This window comes from Arvicanthis niloticus, chromosome 5 (genome assembly GCF_011762505.2).
Source record: "Arvicanthis niloticus isolate mArvNil1 chromosome 5, mArvNil1.pat.X, whole genome shotgun sequence".
Taxonomy (NCBI): Eukaryota; Metazoa; Chordata; class Mammalia; order Rodentia; family Muridae; genus Arvicanthis; species Arvicanthis niloticus.
The window spans coordinates 21,813,780-21,831,013 of NC_047662.1; the positions used below are offsets into that span (position 1 = coordinate 21,813,780).

Sequence of the window (17,234 nt, forward strand, 5' to 3'; positions counted from 1 at the left end):
ATTCTGGCCACGCCCCGCATGACGTCAAACCCGTAGTCCCAAAAGCCACGCCTTGCCAAAGGAGGGCACTGATGGGATTATGGCTGTGGACTTCCCAAGGGTAGGGTCCCATGCACAACACAATTGCCCTTGGCTGGAGAGACGGCTGGGGGTTTTAGAGCATGCACTAATCTTCCAAAGGACCTGAGTTCGATTCCCATCACCCACAACTGGCACAGACAAATATACCGCATAGTTAACAATAACGCACAAACATACACATAATTAAGAATAATGCAGCCGGGCCGTGGTGGCACACGCCTTTAATCCCAGCACTTGGGAGGCAGAGGCAGGCGGATTTCTGAGTTCGAGGCCAGCCTGGTCTACAGAGTGAGTTCCAGGACAGCCAGGACTACACAGAGAAAAACCCTGTCTCGAAAAACCAAAAAAAAAAAAAAAAAAAAAAAAAAAAAAGAATAATGCAAATAGGGGGCTGAAGAAAGATGGCTCAGTGGCTAAGAGCACTGGCTGCTCTTCCAAAGGACCCAGGCTCAATTCCTAGCAAACATGTGTTAGCTCATAACTATCTGTTAATCTCTGGGATCTGTTGATCTGTTGCCCTCCTCTGGCCCCCAAGGGTACTAGACACACATGTGGTGCACATCCAAGCAAAATAACCAACCAAACAAACAAAGTAATTAATTAAATAAAATTAAACAATTAACTGCCATGGTCAGGGTCAAGTATGATGGTGCACGCCTTTAATCTGTGTGCTCTGAGAGGCAGAAGCCGGAGGATCTGAGTTCAAAACCAGCTTTGACTACATAGGGAGTTCCAGGTCAGATATGGCTAAGTAGTAAGATCCTGTTTCAAATATAAAATAAAATGAAACAGCCCCAAGAAAGATAGGCAAAGCAAAAAGGTTCCCAAGTTTATTTATTCACAATACAGGGGAAGAGTCCAGGGCACTCTGCATGGTAAGTACTCAGGCCCCGAGTGTTACCTCTGGTCCTCTCTTTGCTTTTGTTTGTTTAAGAGAGGCTCTTGGTCTTTGACTCAGGTAGACCTTGAACTTGTGATCTTCTTGCTTCAGCCTTCAGGTTCCTAGGATAATCAATCAGCCTGAATCACCAAGCCCAGCTCAGTGTGCACCTACTTATGTCTGCACAGATACACACCAGGAAGCCAGAGGTTGATATTGGGTGCCTTCCTCAGTTTCTCTCCACCTTAGGTTTTTAAAATATTAATTTATCTATTTATGTATTTATTTAATATATGTGAGTACACTGTAGCTGTCTTCAGACACACCAGAAGAGGGCATCAGATCCCATTAATGATGGTTGTGAGCCACCATGTGGTTGCTGGGAATTGAACTCAGGACCTCTGGAAGAGCAGTCAGTGCTCTTAACTGCTGAGCCATCTCTCCAGCCCCCACCTTAGTTTTTGAGACAGGCTTTCTCACTGAACCTGGCTAGCACAGTTGGCCATCAAGCCCCAGGGATTCTGTGTCTGCCTCCCCAAACCCTTGGGGTTGCAGGTACATGATGTCACAGTGGGCTGTTTTACATGGCTCTGAAAGATTACGGTCGTAGTCTTTTTTTTTTTTTTTGAAACCAGAACTGATTTTTATGACTGATTGAAATCCTCACGATGAACTGGGTGCTGCAACAGCTGCCCTATTGGGTTTTGGCATTGTTCCTTCACGGAATCCATGTCTGAATCTGTGACAGACTATCTTTGGGTACCTCATCCGACCCTTCCCGGTAGTGTTTCGTCTCTTAGCCTTGGCACTCCAGTTATGCTTTCTCTTACGCCTGGCAAGGTAGCCACATTTACTACAGTCGACTTCTGAAGGTGGTCGGCCTCAGAGCCACAGCTGAGGTACAGTGTCTGTGTCTTATCGCGACGCTTTCCAAAGAATGACATTTCTTTCATCCTCTTGTTTCTACTGGTGAGGCCAAAGAGACCAGAAGAGCCAAGCTCGTAGTCTTATGGTTGTGGAGCCATCACTTTACTGACCCGAGTCATCGACCCAGCCCTGACTTTTATTTTTATTTGTTTGGACATAAGGTTGCACTGCATAACCCAGTCTGACTTCAAACTCTGAATCCTGCCATCTTACGCCCCTGACCACTGGGATTGCAGAGGTCCACCATGGCATTCACCAAGAATAGACACTGGGGACCTATTAGGAGGACTTCACAAGTGTCGTCCATGCTCGAGGGTAGCCAGCTAGATGACAGGGAAAACATATGGGTGAATGTGGATAGATTTGTGTTATACACAAATTACATACAAATACTAGGGCTGGGGTTGTGGCTCTCTGGTAACAGGTGTGTCTAGCACACACAAGCCCCTGGGTTTCATTCCCTGAATTACAAAACAACAACAACAATTATAATACTTAGGAGACACAGTCTATAGGCTGACCGGTTAATGGTGGGTGAGGAGGGTGGGTAGTCAGAGGGAAGTTACAGTTGCCTGGCATGGCGGTTGTAATCAGACATGACTTATAGAGCCTCTTCAGCTTCAAGGAAAATTTCTAGGCAGGCTTTCTGGGAACAAATGCTGGTTATCTGCCTTAGGAAAGTTAATTAACGTCTCTGTGCTTTGGTGGACCGCCTAAGAACATCCTGGAGGACTGCTGTAAGGGTTAACCTGTGCAGGAAGCTCAAAGTGTGGACTTGGGAATAAGTTTTGAGGTGAGAGAGTTGAACCTGATAGTCATGGCTCAGGCCTGCTTGCTAATGTCACCAGGGCTCCTGTGACAATGACATTTCCTCCTAATGTCACCAGGGCTCCTGTTTCCTTACTGGTCTGTCTTTCTTTCTTTCTTTCTTTCTTTCTTTCTTTCTTTCTTTCTTTTTTTCCCCACAGGCTGTCTTGGAACTTGCTCTGTAGATTAGGCTGGCCTCAAATTCACAAAGATCCTCCTGCCTCTGCCTCCTGAGTGCTGGGATTAAAGGCCTTCGCCACCACCACCACTAGGGCTCCTTACTGCTCTTGTGCACAAAAACAGTGACATGGTAAAGCCTGGTGCCCACACCTGTCTCTACACTAGAGCCGCCTGGAAAGCTGCTTTGTCTTGTTTTGAATTCCAAAACCCAAGCTGTACCTGAGACTGATTAGGCAGCAACCTCTGCAGTAAGACACAGGCACCAGTATTTTTAATGTCCCCGAGTGCATCCAGGAAGAACACTGTGGTAGTGACAAACAAGGCATGTGGCCTGGTCCCCTGTCTGCCTGAAAGCACCTGTACTTAAAGAGGAGGAGACTGTAGTGGGGCACTGGCTTGGGGTGGGAGGCTCAGAGACAATGGCTGTGGACTCACTGCTCAGTGAAGACATCTCCTCTCTGTTGCGTAGGTTCTGGGGTGCTCCTGGCAGTGGTGGATGCTGAAAGCTGAGGCCCCTGTTGGTTCATCAAGAGTTCCTGCTCAGCCGGGTGGTGGTGGTGCGCACCTTTAATCCCAGCACTTGGGAGGCAGAGGCAGGCGGATTTCTGAGTTCGAGGCCGGCCTGGTCTACAGAGTGAGTTCCAGGACAGCCAGGACTACACAGAGAAACCCTGTCTCAAAAAACAAAACAACAACAACAGCAACAAAAAGAGTTCCTGCTCAGGCAGGTAGGATGGCTCAGTGGATAAAGACACTGGCTGCCAAACCATAGAAGGAGAGAATGCTCTTCTGTATATTGTCCTCTGAACTCCACAAGAGCTAGACAGTCGTGAGGCAGAGGCCTAGACACACAGAGAGACTTTGTCATGCAACTGTGTAAGGAGTGGCAATCCCCTGCTCTTTGCTCAGGAAAGGTTCCAGCAGAATGCGCTGTCCCTGACCTTGTTAAGGACGCAGGTTTCTCCATATATGTGACAAGAGACATAACCCTAGACAGACAAGCTGTATGTGAAGAGCAAAGGCAGTCAAGTTGCCCCAGTTTGGGCTGTGTGATTATTTGCATGACCAGACTGGCATTTCCTTGGTGTTGGCTACAGGGACGAGTCAGTTCAGTAAACAGATTCTGTAAGAAGGATTGGTGCCAAGCTTTCATCTGGAACCATTTGTTCGTTCAGATAAAGAACCTCTGAATCGAATCGTGTGTCCTGTGTTCCTGTGTCCTGAGCTCGCCACCCCTCCCCTTCCCTGCCCTCCCCGTCCTCCCCACCCCCACTCACACAGCCTCTGACAGGGCATTACATCTTCTGCTTGCACAGTGGTGCATGCAGTTGGGAACTGGGAATGAGCTGGGGTTTTGAGGCCGAGTACTTGGGGCTGGCTTTCTCTATCTGAGTTTCCGAGGTTGGGCACTGAAGCCTGGGTACTTGTGGCTAGGTGCTTGGACTTGGTGTGTGTACGAGCAAACAGACCTGTTCCCTCCCCCTGACTCCTCCGTGTAGCTTCACGGCGCATAGTTTCACATTAATGACACTGTTTGTCTTGCATGTCTATGCGTGGAGATGGCAAAGGCTGAAAGGCAAGAGAGAGCTCTGCCCAGCCTCTTCATGTGCCTTCCTGGGACCCTTTCCTCTCCTTACCAGGAGGCCTGAGCTTCCTAGTCTTCCACCCCTCCCCCCAGCCATCTGCTTAAAGGACGTGGCTCCTCAGTTCTTCACAGGAAGCCACAGGCCTCTTCTGCTTCAGCAACCTCCAGCTGCTGCTGGCCCAGGTCCCTTTTCAGGCCAGCTTAGTAACACCCGGTTCTTAGCATTTCCCTGTACCTCCAGCCAAGAAGCCTGTGTGGCGTGTTTTTCTCTTTTTCCTTTAAAATCTTATGGTTCTGTCTTGGGGCATGGGCTGTGGACTTGGAAGATAGACCTGATGGCAGAGGGACCTGAATTGTGGAACTAGGGGTTTGGAAAGGAGAGCAGGAGGAAGGTCCTTCAGAAATCCTGGGAATGATCACTCCAGCGTCCAGGCTTCCTGCTGCAGAGCAGAAGCTGAGTCCATTCATTTCAGTCTCGGAAGACAGTGGTGGAGACTGCCCCAGGGAGGGCTTTTAGTAATTGCGGAGCAGCTCAAGGATAATGAGGGCTGATGAAGTCTAGCCCGGGACTACAGTGCCACCTGGTGGTCATGTGCATACACTGCACCATGAGATTGTGGAGCCTTTGGAGGAGCTGACTGTTGACCGGTACCAGGGCCTGGAAGGAAACTCCCTAGATAAAGGGATTTGATAAAAGGTCAGGACTAAGTCAGCTGACATGGTATGCTTGTAGTCAAGTGCCGGAGAAGCCTGCGGCCGAATTGTTGAGCCGAGGAATTCAAGGGCAGCCTGGTCAGCACAGCAAGAACTTGACTCAAAGGGGGAAAAAATTCACAATGTGCTGGAGAGATGGCTCAGCAGTTGCTGCTCACCCAGAAGACAGAGTTCCATTCAGTGACTTACAGTGACCTGCAACTCCAGCTCCACCCTCTTCCTGTCTCCCTGGGCACACACAAAGACACCTCCTCTAACGTCCTGCACTTGGAAATGACATTCTTGGTCTAGATGACACTCCTTTAGCACCAATGACAGATAAGAAAACTGAGGACATTAACATTGTCTTACAGCAAGGCAGTCAGAAACTGGGGTCTGAATTTATTTTATTTTATACTTGAGTTTGAGCCCAGAACCACTGAGGTCTAATTTGGGGCTCATCTTAAGCTGTAGAGTAAAGAGTAAAGAGCACCCTCTGCTAGTTTCTAGTCACCCCCATTTGTGACCAAACATGGCATTGCCCAGCACCAACCCCACTTTAGTCACCAGAGTTGGCACTACAAGGTGGCTTTCCCCAAAAATAAACTCTGCTCTGAAGCACGAGGATCTGAGAAGGCCAGGGGTCACAGAGTGTATGCTTTTGCTCAGCAGACATTTTAGAAGAGGAAGCCCACGGGGCTGGAGCGATGACGCTTTGCTTACAAGAGCTCCCTGTTCTTCCAGAGAACCAGTTAAGTTCCTAGACCCCACATCAGGGAGTTAACAACTGCCTGTCACTATAGCTTGAGGGGGTCAGACACCCTTTTCTAAACTACACACACACACACACACACACACACACACACTTAAAATCTTATAACTGGGAGGTGGTGGTGCACCCCTTCGATCCCAGCACTCACAAGGTAGCCTATCTCTTCCAGTTCGAGGCCAGCCTGGTCTACAGAGTGAATTTCAGGACAGCCAGGGCTACACAGAGAAACCCTGTCTCAGACAACAAAAACAAACAAAACAAAACAAAGCCTTATAAAAATCAGTCACATTAGCAGAAGGAACCCATTAGCTTTAAAGAAAACAGATTTAAGACCCCAAGATTGCAAGGAGCTTGTCCAGTCTCAACCCTGCAGCAGGGCCAGGACTCAGTGCTGGGTCTTTCTGAAGGCCACTGTGAGAGAGAATTCTTTTTTTTTTTTTCTTCTGGTTTTTCGAGACAGGGTTTCTCTGTGTAGCCCTGGCTGTCCTGGAACTCACTCTGTAGGCCAGGCTAGCCTCGAACTCAGAAATCCGCCTGCCTCTGCCTCCCAAGTGCTGGGATTAAAGGCGTGTGTCACCACCGCCTGGCCAAAATTATTTTTTAAAGAAAAATTAGACTTGTGGGAGTAGGGCTGTCCATCTTTCTTTGATGATGTCCCAGGGAATAAATGGATCGAGGGTGCCCCAGGTCAGAGTAGCCCCAATTAGATGCCAATCTTTGGGAGAAAGGGAGAAGAACTCTGAGCCCCTGGGAGCTATGCCTGGTTCCAAAGTCAGATTTTTCTAATTCCCAGGTTATTCCTTGGCTATTTCCTCCTCTCCCTCACGGTGGCAGTGGCCGACATTTACCGAGTGCTGCTTGCTGGTACCATGCTCAAGCCTTCCTGTGCTGCGCCTCTGCCTCTTGTGTACGTCTGCCAGACATGTTTCTCAGGGGACAAGCTAGTGGTGGCAAACAATTGCCATCTGCAGAGGTGGCCCTGAAACCGAAGCCGGAGCAAGCAGGATGGGAGGAGACCGTGACTCGGGAAGGCCATGAGGTAGAGGAGGTCAAAGGGCAGCTGCCCCCCCCCCCCCGATTTGTCCACCCTGATGCTGCCTGGGGCTCCAGACAGCCTAAACCATAGTTCTTTGGGAAGCATCGTCCACAGATAGCCCTTTTTCAGGAGAGTGAGTTTCCCTGGCAGACTTGGGAAGCATTAGAGCCCACTCAATGGTGTGCCCAATTGGATAAAATCCATAGCATGGAGCATGGTTCTTCCTCTTCAGGGTTGGAAACTAGCCCCACCCTTACGCCCCCCCCCCCCCCCCCCCCCCCGCACACACACACCCTTTGATTATTTTTGAAACAGTCTTGATATGAAGTTCAGGCTGGCCTGGCCTTGACCTCTGGATCCTCCTGCCTCAACCTTCCAAGTACTGAGATTACAGGCAAGCATCTCCATGCCTGTGCTGCTGCTGTTTGATTTATCAGGTCTTTTTTGACCTTTTCCTGCCTTGGTCTGGCCACTGAGATTGTCCCTGAACACTCCCCACTTCTCTCCAACACACACAAACATTAAATCCATCCAACGGGGTTTGGGAAGTGCTTTCCTTCCAATTACCAAGCAAGAGGTGTGTTGGCTCTGTCTCTGGAGCTCTGTGAAGGCAGGGGCGTCTGGCCAAGCCTCCATCCAATGTTGTCACCAAAATGTTTTATCAAAGAATTGAGTCCTGGCTTATCCACCTCTGCCTAAGCAGAGATGGAGTAATTTGTATCAGTACAGGAGCACTCCAGTCTAACAGTCTAACAGAAGGAGGACATGGCTGAGGAGGGACCTCAGGGGAGGTGATATCTCAGAACAAAAAGGGAGGGTTTCCGTAGGAAGGTGAGTTTAAGGAGGACACCCCAGGCAGAGAACAGCTCGTGCTCTGAGCTAGAAACAAAATCAGCTGGTTTTGTTCCGGGAGCCGTGGTTGACTTGAGGGGAAAATGAGGGTGGGGGCGTGTGGCTAAGGCGGGCCCAGACCAGGTCTTCCCAAGCTTCTCATTGCCTGGGTGATTCACAGGCACAGGACACAGTGTTTTCTCATCTAGGTCACTGGGGAGAGTGATGGGGAAAGTTCTGGGCTTCCGCAGGAAGAGGGAGGGCGAGGACGAAGGAGGGGGTTCTTGGGAGCCTCCAGCTCTTCCCCTCTCTTGTCACTACCCCCTTGTTTGCAAGGTGCTAGGAGATAGTGTAGCCCCAGAGGGCACTGCTGCCACAGACTGGTCCCCCGGGGGCCCTAGAGCAGGGCCTGGGAAGCCAAACGTCTGAGAACCAACGGTCAGATGGAAGCTTCTGACTTTCTGATGAAAAAGCCCAGCCTCGGGGAGGGGCTTCTGTGAAGCAAATCTCCTTTCCTCTGTGTTTCAATTCCAAATCAGAGATGAAGAGATGATTCAGACAAAAACAGGGGTTCCTTGGCTTCATGCCTGCAGTAAAAAATGCTATGCACCGTCGTCACCATTACAGTTACCATCTCCATTGCTGCCACCGCTGCCACCATCACCTTTATCACCACCTCCTTATCATGGAAACGGTGCACGTGCTGGGCAAGCATTCTACCTCCAAGCTATGTCCCAGCCCTAATGCCATGTTACTAATAATGACCGATAGCGACAGCTGCGGCTTTGGAGACCTTGCCTGGTGCTGGAGAGTTCGTAGAAAAGCATCATTTCATTTTGTCACAGCCCTGTGCCCTGAGAGGTCACCATCTCATACCATGAGGGCATCCTTAGCTTTGTCTAACCCAGTCTTCAGCCAGGGCACCTCCATCTTCCCTTTCAGCCTTTTTGTGTTCAGACAGTGTCTCACTATGTAGCCCTGGCTAGCCTGGAGCCCACTATGTAGACACGGCTGGCCTTGAACTCACAGTGACCCACTTGCTTCTGCTTCCAAGTGCTAGCTAGGATTGCAGGTGTGGGCTGCTATGACCAGCTAAGCTGAGAATGGTCATCCCCGTTGACAGATGAGGAGGACACTAAGGCTTGGTGTGACTTCAGCGGTGCATTTATGAGGCAGAGCTTCTGAATGATACCCACTGGGTCTGAATGTAGCCCCTGGTACTGCAAGAACTTAAGCAAAGCCAAGCTATAAGGCTGATGCCTGTGAGTCCTAACCAAGGACCTCGAGCTGGGGTGTCACAGAAGGTAGGAATGTAAGAAGGGTCCCAAGTGCCTGACCCTCTGACTCTCTGCTTCCGTGTACTCCAGAGGGCCAGGACCCCAAAGCACTGTCCTCTGGGCTCCCTGAGTTTCTTTTTCTGCCTGAAAGGGAGCTAACAAAACTGAAAATATGAATGTTGGAAGGAAAGCACGGTCGGGGGTGGGGGGTGGAGGGTGTTGGGGGGCGGGGGTGGAGAATTGGACCCTCTGATTTTGGAGGTACCATGCTTGATGAGTCTGCACACCTGGTGGTCGTGAGACTTTACTGGCAAGTGATGACTCAGTAGCAGAATTTTTATTACATGCATCTTGGTAAAAACATAAAAACTGACGGAGCAGGAATTCATTCCCTGGACCCTGGTTAACACCGTGCCCCATCTTGTATGTAATGATCCCCACCCTCCACCCCATTGCAGAAACATGCCTGAGTTTCTCCAATAGGGATCACGAAACTCTATCGCCTACCAGCGTCTCATCGCGTGGCCCTAGCTTGTCTGGAGCTGGCCTTCTTTGACCTGCAATCTTCCCCATACCTCAGGATCCTTTCCTACCTCTTCCGATTTACACCAAGAGGTAGGTAGCATATGAGGACGATACCTCCTTTTGCCGCATGGTGGCGCCTCTCACAGACTTGCCCCTGGACACCAATATTAAGACCTGTGGGCTTCAGACCCTGTTGTTTCCCCTTCCGATTTGATGGTGTGTTGGGGGCGGGGCGGGGGAAGCGGGATCTTCTGGTAAACTGAGACTAGAACCCTGCTTCGGGAGCTACACCAAGTCCGTGTCCTTTCTACAAGTTCTGCCCCCACCTGGTGGTCATACCAGGAAGAATACATACATAGGAAGAATGTACCTAGTAATAGATGTCTGTCAATACACCAATGTCTGGTGGTTCATGCCTGGCATCCCTACACTTAGGAGACTGAGGAAGGAGGATTTCAGAACAGCCTAGTGACTTCCAGGACAACGTGAACTACAAAGTGAGCCCTAATAATAATTAATTAATTAATTAATAGTAACATAACAACAACAGTCGTCCTAGCAGTAAATAGTGGCGGCTGGAGAGATGGCTCGGTGGTTAAGAGCACTTGCCGCTCTTGCAGAGGACCGAGGTTCAATTCCCAGCACCTACTTGGTAGCTCACAACCATCTGCAACTCCAGCTCCAGGGGATCCGACACCCTCTTCTGACCTCCTCATACCCCAGCATGCACATGGTACACATATGAGTTCCCGGGACTCATACACATGAAATAAATATATGTAATAAAGAAATGAATGTGATAAAAATAGTAAAAACCTATAACATACGTGCCATTGTTACCAACCATGCATTTTGGATAAGAAAACTGGGAGTTGGAGATATTACATAATAGTCCCAAGGCTTCACAGCTGGCAAGATGGAAAGTCAGGGTTTAAACCCACAAGTGACTGGTGCTCATGCCCACATTTGTGGCAACCATATCAAACAGTTTCGTCTGTCCTCAAAGGTGAACTCACTATCACGGACCTTAGGAAAGGTGGCTTAATCTCCCTTAAAATTGCATTTATTTATTTATTTTGTTTATTTACTGATCTGAAGGGAAGCATGTGCCATGGCACATATATGTAAGTTAAAGGCCAGCTTTCAGCAATAGGCTTCCTTCCCACCGTGTGTTTGCTCTGGGTATCGAACTCACAGCGTCAGGCTTCGCAGCAATCACCCTAACTGGCTGAGCCATCTTAAGGGCCCTTTTCCATTTCACCACTAGAGGTGGAGTGAATGAAGTAGGGTTAAGGGCACAGACAGCTGAAATGACATCTCTTAGCTAGATTTTGTGGCTCTCACAGTTTTACAGTCCATCTGCCAAAAGCCCTACCTTCACATTAGTCACAGCCCAGGGCATGAAAGGAACTCAAGGATTCTGCCTCCTTAATACGCATGCACTCAGTCTCACAGGCAGGCGGCTTAGCAGAGGAGGGGGCAGCTTTGCACCCACACTTCCTGCCTCCTGGTTTTACCTTGGAGGAGAGAAGAAAAGCCGAGCTCCTGCCCAGAGCCTGCTGATAGATTGGGGCTGCAGCGAGAGAGCTCCTTTCTGGCTGGCTGAAGGCTGGCTTTTTATAATCATGTTGGATCCCCTCCACCCTGCCCCAGGCAGCCAATCCCCATCAGAGTTTCCATTTCCTGCACGATGCAGAGTTTTCTGGTCTCCTGTCTTCCAGCATCTGTGCCCTGCCTGCTGGCAGAAGATTGTAATTCAAGCCGGGGACCTTGGGAACAGCCAAGAGTATTCAAAGCCTGTCACGCCATGGTGGGAGCCACCGCCCTTTTGGGCTTAGTGGAGCTGACCACCAGCTTCCCTTAGGGCACAAAGACCTTTCAAAACCCGACCCAATTAACACTAAAAGCATTTTTTGAGCACTTGCTGCATGACGGGACCTGCACAGAGCACTCTGCATACACGAGGCCTTTCTAATTCCAAACTGTCTTATGAAGTACCATAGGCTGTTCTAAACCTTGCAACGCTTTGGGAATGAAGTCACTCTCTTCCATTGCTCTTAGGCTAGCTACTTTGACGGGTGGTGTATGGTAAGATCACAAAGTCGTGCGTTTTTGACTTAGCCATATGGCCAATGTCACTTTTATATATATACAAATATATATATAATATATTTCCCCTGAAATGGGTCCCTGACTTTAATGAATGGATAAAACATTATTTATTGGTTTACTTATTTATTTAGCAAGCCAGAGTCTCATGCACACCAGGCTGCCCTCAAATTCCTTTTGTTGATGAGGATAGCCTTGAACTGCTCCTCTGGCCGCCATTTCCTGAATGTTGAGATATCGGGCTTGGTGGAAAATACTTTTTCTTTTTTTGTTTTGTTTTTGTTTTTCAAGACAGGGTTTCTCTGTGTGGCCCTGGCTATTCTGGAACTCACTCTGTAGACCAGGCTGGCCTCGAACTCAGAAAACCACCTGCCTCTGCCTCCCAAGTGCTGGGATTAAAGGCGTGCACCACCACTGCCCAGCCGGAAAATGCTTTTTCTAAGATTTATTTGTATTATGTTATGTTATGTTATGTATATGAGTACACTGTCACTGTCTTCAGACACACCAGAAGAGGGCATCAGATCCCATTACAGATGGTTGTGAGCCACCATGTGGTTGCTGGGAAGTGAACTCAGGACCTCTGGAAGAGCAGTTGGTACTCCTAACCACTGAGCCATCTCTCCAGCCCATGTGGCAAATACTTTCATTTACTGAGCTGTCACTCTGGTCCAGACAGAGCATTCCTGAAAACCTTTGTTTGGGTGGTAGTACTTGCAGAAGCACTGTGGGTAATTTTTTTATGGTGAACATAGCAATTCCTGAAAATCAGAATTATTCCTGACCCCAAAGTAGAAAGGGTCTGATGTAGCCACCCTGCCACCAAGTGGCTGGCTGTTGTCTTTGAGCAACATGGCCATACTGTCTCCTGCTGCCGGAAGGTTGGTCCTTTATTGGCAGTTGCTAGTTTAGCCTCCAGAAGAGAGAGCCTAAGCCGCTCAGCCCATTCAAAGCCCCATCACTGTCTCCATGGATACTCTTACAATGTCTATTGCAAAGGCAGGGGGTTGAAATGTAGAGGCTAGCTGACACCCATAGGAGGGGACTGGCTGGGCACCTCCTCTGCACATGGTCTCTGGTCAGTATTCATATGCAACAGGGGGCCCCGTGCTTTGTACCCACTCTGTGGGTTCCTGTATATGTGCCTACCCACGCTACATTTCCTCCCTAGCCTTCCAGTCTTGTTCATTCTATGCTTTTGACCAAATAGTCAAGACACGTGTTGCTGCTAGGAGCTGGAATATGCTTACTCCCATCCGTCCGTCTCTGTGCAGAGGATGGAGAAGTGTACTTGCCATTGTTACATGCGCAGAGGGGCTCCCCCAGTCTGTAATAGAGTGATGGCCATCTGACTTGTGAACTAGCTCCAGATCTTATCAGTGGGTTACCAGCAGCCCTCCTTGTAGCCATCGCAGCAGGTCAAAGATGACTTGCCAAACACCCACAGCCCACACAGCTGCTGGAGGGCCTGAGCCTCCGACATTTAATCTTATTCCTTCTGGATCCCGTTGGCCCAGCTGTGGGTGCACCACTTCCATCAGAGAGTGCTGCGGTGCCGTCTGGTGAGATCTAGCTTGGGTATGCATCTATCTGGCATGCAACCATAGCGGTACTTGCAACTGCTACGCCATCTCTCCAACCCATGTGGAAACTACTTTTATCTGCTGAGCTATCTCTCTGGATCTTATTATTCATTTCCATGAGATTATCTCTCATGGATCTTAGTCACTTCTGGGGCCCGGTGGCACATCAGGTTCTTGTGTCCAATGGACCACAGTGGAGGTGGCTAAGCTTGAGTCCCAGAAGTCCTTGTGGCAGATCTCCTACTGAGGCCGTCAGAGAAATCCTGAAGAATTGTTGCCTCCTACAGAAACCTTGAAAAAACTCCTACCAGCAGGATCTTATAAACCAATCAAATTGGCCTGTCTGTGATCGGAACCTCTCAGGCAGCCCTCTCTTGACTTGGGTACCACTCACAATTGTCACCTTCCAGGCCACCCAATCAAATGTAGAAGAAATAAAAATTCTGTCTCCTGGGCTGGAGAGATGGCCTAGAGGTTAAGAACACATGCTGCTCTTGCACAGAACCCAAGTTCAGTTCCCAGCACCCACAGCAGGTGGCTCACAACTGTATGTCACTCTAGCTCCAGGGGATCTGACAACCTTTTCTGGCCTCTGTGAAGGCCTACGCTCACACATGCATACGCTCCCTTTCCACACATACATATCATTCAAAATAAAATAAATTAAAAAAAATTCTGTCTTCAGCCAGGTGTGGGTCACATACCTTTAATTTGAGCGCTTGGGAGGCAAAGATGTGAGTATCTCTGTGAGTTCAAGGCTAACCTGGCCTACAGAAGGTGTTCTAGGATAGCCAGGGCTATACAGAGAAACCCTGTCTCAAACAAACAAACAAACAAACAAAAAAAAAAAAAAAAAAAAAAAAAAACAAACCACCACCACTAACAACAACAACAAAAACCCACAAAAAACAAAACCAAGAGAAAACAAAACAGAAAAACGAACAAACAACAACAAAGCTACCCTGGAACCCGAGCAGCGTTATTTCTACCAACTTTTGTTGGTGAGGGCAAGTTTTAAGACCATTCTAGACCTAAGGACAAGGAAAAATAGACCTCAAGGCTCCATTGCTCTGTATCAATGCGTGTGCGTGCGCGCGTGCGTGCATGTGAGTGTGTGTGTGTGTGTGTGTGTGTGTGTGCGCGCGCGCGCGCGGGCCTGCGCGCGCTGGGGCAAGCGTGCTCATGTGCACAAGTCTTTATGGGTGTGCTTATCTTGATATACATGGAGGTCAGAGGTTGATGTTGGGCTATCTCCTCTTTTTTTTTTTTTATTGAGGATTGAATGTAGGACTTCATACATGCTAACCAGGTACTGTACCACTGAGCTACATCCTGCCCCTAGAGGACATCTCTTGGAGTGAGGCTTGTCATGTGAATAAAAGGGAAGGGCTTGCCCAGCTTTGAAAAGTGCCTGTGAGAGGCCAGCTCTAGGCATCTGCAAATCCTGAGTCACTGAAGAGTGGTCCTGGCAGGTGCAGTCTCTGTCAGTCTTATCAGGTAACCTGACTGCTTGGGGTTACTCTCACTGTCCTGTGCAAGTCCCCAGAATCTAAACTACCTCATCCAAGCCCTCTGACGTGCAGCTTACTTTCCCAGGTCCTGTATTACTCTGCTGCATTCACCAGTCGCTAGGAATCCAGTTATTTGAGTGTGGCAGAAATAGATCTGAGAGAGAGAAATGGCCCCTGCTTTGCACAAGACTGTTGTATATTCTTGGGTAAGAGGAAAGTGCTTTTCCCTGGATATAGGGGAGGAGCTGCCTCCACCCCCCAGAAACCAGGAGTCCATGAGAGACTTAGGTTTGTCTACACCAATAAAATAGCATGATTCCTGGCCTCAGGGTCCTGTTCATTCCCTACTAAAACCTGGACTTGGAGGTGGGAGACAGTGAAGACAGTCTCTTCAGAGTCCTCTGGGATTCTACCTCTCAGCATCTTGTCCTGGAGTTGAATTTTTGATATAATCATCTTCATTAGTAAATGATTCAATAACTGGGATGCCCAGTGACAGTCAAGGTTGTTCCCATCCCTGCCGCCAGCCGTGAGGTCCTGATTTGCTTTCAAGTTGCTTTTCACAACCCTCAAACCCCGCCCTGCTAAATGTCAGCCTCGGTTCCCTGGGAAGCAGACCCTGAGAAGAAAGGTGTAGCTGGATGCTTTCTGGAAGCTGCAATCTCAAAGCTGCCTGCTCCTTGGTATGGTGTTAACTCACTCCAGTGGACTGTTGCTGGGGGAACCAGAGCCGCATAGGTTCAGTTAGGTCAGACTCCAGTGTGGAAGCTGCTTCAGTCCTCATTATCACCGGCTTAATGGAGTTCAAGCCAAAACTATAGAACATGACTCCCAGTAAGGCTTGAGGCACCTGTGATGCTTGGAGCTGAGGCAGTAAAGCTGGATGCTGGGGGCTTGGGCGAGAGGCATCTATTCTTAGTTAAAGTAAAACGTGCAGTGCGTGTCTCTAATCCCAACACTGGGAAAGCTGAGACAGGAGGATTGCTGAGAGTTTGGGGATAGCATTGGCTGCACAGTAAATTCAGGCCAACCTGGAATTCATAGTGAGATCCTGTCTCAAACAACAAACAAATAAAAACAAACCTCAGCCTAGCTTAGTCTAGGTTTGGACTTGGGCATTTACTTATAAGAGAGAATGGGAGCCAGGGAGATTGATGGCTCAGTCAGTAAAATGCGGGTTACAACAACGTAAGGACATGAGTTCAGATCCTCAGCATCCATGTACAAGTATAATGTTTTTGTGCATTTCGTAAAGGTTACCCTTGTGTTATCCAAATGCTGACTTCTCTGCCCTCCCATCTTGTTTCAGTCCAGACACAGCATTGTAATGCTTATGCCAAGAATCTCCTGTCTCTAGTTTGTGTAAACAGTTCTTACCATTTATTTTCTGCCTTGTCAATAAATGCTGATCACCCAATGGTAGGGCAGAAGAGAGAAGAGGGCGGGACTTCCACAGACCTGAGGAAGCAGAGAGGGAAATTCAGATCAGCAGCAGGATGGAGGAATTGGAACCATGAAGAAGGGGGTCTGAAGAGCCAGATCAATAATAATATGCAAATATTATGGGTTGGGGCTGAGAGGTAGCTAGATTAGCATAGGAGATAAAGGTAGATAGATCACTTAACTGCTCAGCTATTGAGGTACAGTTTTAATACATCTTATTTTTCCTGTATGGTCACTGGGGATAGCAAAAGGTAAAGAAATACAGCTACCTGATTGATTCATTGTTTATATTTATATTAGCACAATTCATTTACACCCATTGGAGAAGCTGGGTGTGGTATCACAGCTGCAGCCCACTCCTGGGGTTGCTGGGACAGAGACAATAAGACCCCAGGGACTCGCTGGCCAGCCACTCTGGACTAACCATTGGGCTCCGGATTCAGGGAGGGACTCATCTCAAGAACTAACAAAGGGGATTTATAGATGAAGGAGTTTATTGGGGGCTTGCAGTTTCAGGGGGTAAGTCCATGGCCATCATGTGGGGAGCATGGCAGCAGGCAGGCAGACAAGGTGCTGGAGCAGATACCTTGATCCACAGACACAAGGCAGAGACAGAGACACTAGAAATGGTACAGGCTTTTGAATCCTCAAAGTCTAGCACCAGTGACATAACATCCCCCCTCCAGATTCTATGAATGAGACCTACAATCCAGCAGTGAAAAACAGTCAATCAGCAGGGCCATGGTGCACCCCTTTAATCTGAGCACACAGGAGATAGAGGTAGACACAAGGGGGATTTCTGTGAGTTTGAACTCTACACAGAAAGTTCTAGAATAACCAGGGCTATATACAAAGACCTTGTGTGATGGTTTCTTTTTCTTTCTTTCTTTCTTCTTCTTTTTTTTTTTTTTTTTTTTTTTCCGAGACAGGGTTTCTCTGTGTATCCCTGGCTGTCCTGGAACTCACTCTGTAGACCAGGCTGGCCTCGAACTCA

General features: G+C 48.6%; 1 pseudogene; it reads right to left on the bottom strand.

Moving 5' to 3' along the window:
• Positions 1-1,624: 1,624 nt before the first annotated feature.
• On the bottom strand, positions 1,625-2,122 carry LOC117708415 (large ribosomal subunit protein eL37-like; annotated as a pseudogene).
• Between the last annotated feature and the right edge of the window lie 15,112 nt (positions 2,123-17,234).